Here is a 6,000-nt window from a genome sequence, read left to right as displayed (position 1 = left end):
TTGCCATTTCCTTTTCCTACTCATTTTTTTTAACAGAAGAAGAAACTGAGGCACTCAGAATGAAGTGATTTGCCTACCTCTAGATTAAGGATTCCTGACATAGGATCCATGAAATTTTTTTAAAAGTTATTGAAAATTATTTAAATATAATTAATTTCTTTTGTAATCCTACATATTGTATTGTACGTCTTTAAACATATAATTCTGTGATAGTATCCATATGTTTCACCAGACTGGAAAAGAAGGTCCATGGTACCAAAAAAGGTTAAGAACTCCTCCCCTAAATCTTTTTTTTTTTTTTTTTTTTTTGCATTTTGTAGGTACCAATGTAAACTTAGGCTGTCAGTCCATTATTTCTTGCTCTTTCTATATGACTGTTCTCTTTCCTTTTCCTTTAATGCCATTTTCCTAAATCATAGGCCTTATGCTACATCATATGCCTAGGTAAATATTAGAAATATTCTTCAAAGTCCACTTATTTCTTGCATGCATTTGTCCATTGCCTTTTGGTTTGCCTAAATTTTGATTCCCCAGAGATAGTGCCATTGGATTGGAGTATTGCTATGGTCTAGGAAATGAATTACTGCTTGCTTTAAAAAAAAATGGAAAGAACTGGATTTATAAAAGATGCTATGATAAATATGGAAATATGTTTAGAAGAATTGCACATATTTCAGCTATGTCAGTTTATTTGCTATCTGTGGGAGAGGGAGGGGGAAAATTTGGAACACAAGATTTTGCAAAGGTGAACTTTTTTGCCAAAAAAAAATTAGTTTGCAAAGTTTTGCAAACTATCTTTGCATGTATTTTTGGAAAATAAAATACTATCAAACCTAAAAATAAAGAAAGAAAACTTGAGGTCAATAAAGGAGCTCTGTCTTTTCCTGAAGGAAACTAAAAAATAAATAAAGAAGGTGCTATCTACCACTAGAGAAATAGATGAAATAATTATAATGTGATATTATATATATGTGTGTGTGGCATGTATGTATACATGTATTTACATGTGTGTTTATATAGTATTAATATATGTGTGTTTTATGTGTATATGTGTGTTTATAAACATTTATCGTTGTATGTGTATATAAACACACATGCATATACATGTGTATATGTGTATACATATCTGCATTTAATTATAGCCTTTTTTTGGTGTGGGAGGGGAGAAGGGGAAAAATAAAATAAAAACTACTCAGCAGAGAACAAAAGAAAACCTACAAGGAAGAAAAGTTGGACAGCTTTGAAAATAATGTATAGCATTTATTACAGCACTTTTCTTGAAATGGAAATGTATTGCTTTATGTTAAATTCTCTTATGCACTGCTGTGTACATGGCAATGTTTTTCTTTTCTTTTCTTAAGTTTAAAATAAATTGAAAAACTTTTCTTAAAAATGTTATATAAAATCTTCTCTTTTGTGGTTTGCTATGAAGGAATGATTTTCCTTTGAATCTATATACCATAATTTATTCAGCCATTCATCAATTGCCTAAGAAGCAATCTAAGATTCTAATCCATCCCTCTGAATTTCACTTCCCCTCTTAGGAATCATAAATTTTATTCTACTTGCAGTTGTTCTTTATCCTGAATTATCCTCCCTCTTAAAAGGTCATAGGATGCTGATCTTTTCCCTCAGAGTTAATGGTTGAGGAAAGTAATGATTTGTCCCTGACAAAGAAATTGTCATGGCTGATAAAAGTTAGCATGGAGTTGCAAAAAAGAGTCTAGATTGGAAAACAAAAGACTTAGATTTGAGGCAGTTAGGTGGCTCAGGGCATAGGGTGCTGTATTCAAGGTAAAAAAAACCAGAGTTCAAATCCTGACTCATTAGCTCTGTGACTTTGGGTAAATTATTTAATCTTTTAAAGCCTGATTCCTCATTTGTAAAATGGCAACAATAATAACAGTTATCTTATAGAGTTATTGCAAGGATCAAAAAGATGACAGATAAAAAGTTCTTTACATACGATCAACCATAATATAAAAGCTAGTTACTGTTGCTATTGTTGTCCTTGTCTCTGCCTCTCCTGTGCTGAGAGAATGATTTCCTCTTTCAAAGTCTTAATTTCCTTACTTATACATTAGGAGCATGTTCCATGATCTCCAATATCCTATTCAGCTGATATTCTAGGATTATGATGATATGCTGACAGGAAAGAGATGGGTTCAGATTTTCACAGAAGCTATGCTGAATCATAGCTTGGGCTCCTTCATTGTAGCCCCACTCCTCCAGAATAGGGATTCTATTTCCCTGAGGAATAATGTAGTAACTAAGGTGCAGGAGACAATCCATAGTAAAGGAAAAAAGAAGGACCAGGAAGATTGAAGAAGGGTCTCTCAGGACAGAGATGCAAAGACCAAGCACCCAAAAGACCTGCTAACTCCAAATACACCAGGTAGGACTAGATCCCTCCCTTCTTGATTTGAGACATAATAGAAGACAATATCATCTTCTGGTTCCCAGAGATCATCTGGATTGATTTAAGGAGATTATCAAATATGAAATCAGTTTTTAGCTTCACAACTATCCTGGATTAAACCCAGGTTATAAAAATCATAGGTTATAAAAATAGTAACAATAGTAATAAAATGACTCACATTTCTGCAATCAGCCAACAAGCATTGATTAAGTGTTCACTATGTACCAACCATTGTGCTAAGTGCTAAGGCTACAAAGATAGATAAAATATAACTCTTGATCTTAGAAAATTTATATTCTAATGAATAAGGCAAATAAACATGTTTCTAGAAGATACATAAATGCAAGCAAACAAAAGTAATTTTAGAGGAAAACAAATTGTTTTATGGATATTATATTTATCTTTGTATATGCCATATATCTTCCTCTCCTTCTTCCTCCTCTATACTGTAAGCACCATGAGGGCAATGACTATGTCATTTTCTAAATCTTGAGTCTCCCTTTGCACCTGTAGTACAGTGTGCTACATACAATAAGTGCTTAATTTGTTAAATTGACATGAATTATTCCATGTAGTCCAAGGTTTATTATTCCCACTTTAGAACAGGAAAAAATAAGGCTTAAAGATCAGACCTCTCTGTCTCAAGGATTCCATTTTTATGGTACTGAAAACCTGTTTCCCAAATTGTTTCAACTTCTAAATGAAATAAGGATCTATACATTCATTCATTTATTCATCTATCCATGTATTCATCTACTATATATAAGATGTTATTTTTGGTACTGAAAATTTTTTAAAGATGAAAATGACATTTATTCAGCCTTCAGGTCATTTACAGGTTTCTCTGTGTGTGTCTGTATGTCTGTATCTTTCTGTATACGTATATATACACAGAAAGATACATACATATATATGTACAAACCAAGATAGCACAAAGAAAGACGTGATGAATTCAGATAAACTATTTCAGGAAAACTGAAAAGGAAACTGCACTTTAAGTTAAGGAAGAATGGGGAAAATTGTGGGACCTAGCCTGAACCTTGAAGGAAAAAGATTATACAGAGTTGAGGGGGAAGCAAATTGAAGACAATTTATACATCCCAAAGTGCTGGTTTGAACAGTTTACATTTTTCCCCCAGAGGTAATAGGGAGCCACTGAAAAATTTTGAGCAGAGGAATGACTAAATTAGATCTGTGTCATAGGGGGGTTATTTTGGTGGTAGGTGAAAGAGGTAATAGAGTAAAATAAGACTTCAGGCAAGGAAATCAGATATAAGGCTAAAACTTAGAAGAGAAGTTAGGAGGCATAAAGACTTTCCCTCCTTTCCATATTTTCATCTGTAATCCTAGACTAGAAGAAAAGTAATCATTGTCTATAGATTGAAAAAAGTAATACATTGGAAGAGTCTCTGTATCTTTTATATCAGTCAAGTCCTGATTGGTTAAGAGCAGGGAAGAAAAAGGTAGAGAAAAGCTTGACTTCAGACAAAATTGTATTTTTCCAAGGGTATGATCAGATGTAGCAAAAGCAAGGTAGTAACTTACATTTTCTCACAAATTAAAGTGTGTTGGAGACAGGTCAAACTGGAAAATTGTTAATTTTTTATATCATTCATTAAATTTGTATATCAGAAAATGCTACAATCACTGATTTATTGTTGTATTGTCTAGATTTACAAAAGTGATGAAGAAAATATTAATATAATTCAGATTAAACTTAAATTTTGTCCTGGCACCTTTTAAAAAAAAAAAAACACGTTGTTAAACATTTAGTAGCACATCCCTGGATAGACTTTAAGAAATGTGTCAAAGGTAATGCTCTAAAATAAAAAATAATAATAAGCTAAATTCAGTTGTGAGAGTGACCAAGATCTAAAGACACTTAGCTTCCTTGAATGGGAGATCCCAGAGAGAGAGAAAAGAGTTCTCCTAAGTGTGTGATAGCCAAGAGTTATTCCATCTGATTTTGACAATTATTCTCAATAATTAGTGCCAAGCTTAGTTATTTCTTCTTGGCTGAAGAAGCCTAAGTATTAAATGTTTTGGTTCCCCAGTACAAAGTTCAGGTTGCCCTGTCTTAGGTTTTTTGTTTGTTTGTTTGTTTGTTTAGTACATGAATTATTTGCAGTATTATCCTTCTTTAAAAACAGAAACAAATAAATGACTATTCAAACCTGGCTCTGGTTTCCGGAATTAGACTGTTATTTATTTGACTCTCATTAGTCAAGTCTGGCCCAGGCGCCCAGGAAAAGAAGAATCTCAAAACAGTCAGACAGAAAAATAAATTATTGGAAAAAGGAAACAAATTTGCGGAAAAATTTAAGTATTTATTTAGCCTGATTATCTCATTATTAAATCTTTCCCAATTACATCAGTCATGTAGGATCACTACAAATGATGCATGCAGCCTTTGCTCATGCCTGTGTTCTCCTGGGAACATTTCAGCTGGCTTTGGGAAACTTTTCTTTGTTTTTAATCTTAGTATCATTAAGTATATTTTAAATATATGTCTATATATGTGTGTGTGTTTGTATGTGTATATATATTGTGCATATATGCTCAAAAAAATTTTTTTTACCAAAGTTCCTCCACAACTCATTTACTAGCAGTATACATATCATTGTTAACAAAATGATATGTTGCCCTGAAGAAAACTGTGTCTGGGTCATTTTTACTGGTTCTCTTTATAGCCACAAAATAGAGATCTAAAAAATATATCAGAACAAATTTTGGTTAAGAATCCAACTTTAAAAAATGCAGTGAGTCATTTCCAGCCCAACATAGGACGATAGACTCTAGAAATAAGGGTACCAGGATTATATCATGGAAAATCTTCTAGCCCAGACACTAAATAAGGACCTCTCCATGGTTGCATCCCAAGGGAAAATTATGCCTCAGAGTATCTGACTCTGTGCAAAGAGTAGGAATAGATGCCAAATCAATAGATAAGCATTTGCTAAAGAACATACTATGTAGTAGACTATATGAAATCCTAGGAAAACAAAAGGATGCAAAATACAATCTCTGCTCTAAAGCAGCTCACAAAATAATGGAGACAGTGCAAATTAATAAATATAAAGCAAATTATATTTAAGATAAATGGAAAGGCATTAGAATTAAGCTATGGGGAAAGTTTCCATAGAATAGAGGATTTTGATTGGGATTTAAAGAAAGCCAGAGAGGTTGGTAATTGGAATGGAGAAGAGAGATAGTTTTTTAATCTTCCAGGCATGGAAGACAGAGAAAATTCCCAGAACTGAGAGATGAAGGGTTTTCTTCATGGTACAACTAGGAGGTCAATGTCACTGGACTCAAGAATATTTGTCAAGAAGTAAGATATAAGAAGACTAAAACTGTAAAGTATATATTGGGGGGCATAGTTGGTCGTGAAGGTAGTTGGTCATTTAAATGCCAAACAGAGCGTTTTATATTTCACCCTGGAGGTAACAAGGAAACATTGGAATTTATTGAGAATCTATATGCAAAGCCTTAAAGAAAAAAAGATAGCTTAAGAACAAATCCAATCAGAATTCCTAGAATATATAAATGAAAACTGTTGGGAAAATTGGAAATGAGTCTGG

This window comes from Antechinus flavipes, chromosome 1, assembly GCF_016432865.1.
Source record: "Antechinus flavipes isolate AdamAnt ecotype Samford, QLD, Australia chromosome 1, AdamAnt_v2, whole genome shotgun sequence".
NCBI classification, from domain to species: Eukaryota; Metazoa; Chordata; class Mammalia; order Dasyuromorphia; family Dasyuridae; genus Antechinus; species Antechinus flavipes.
Note: the sequence above shows the minus strand (reverse complement) of the source record.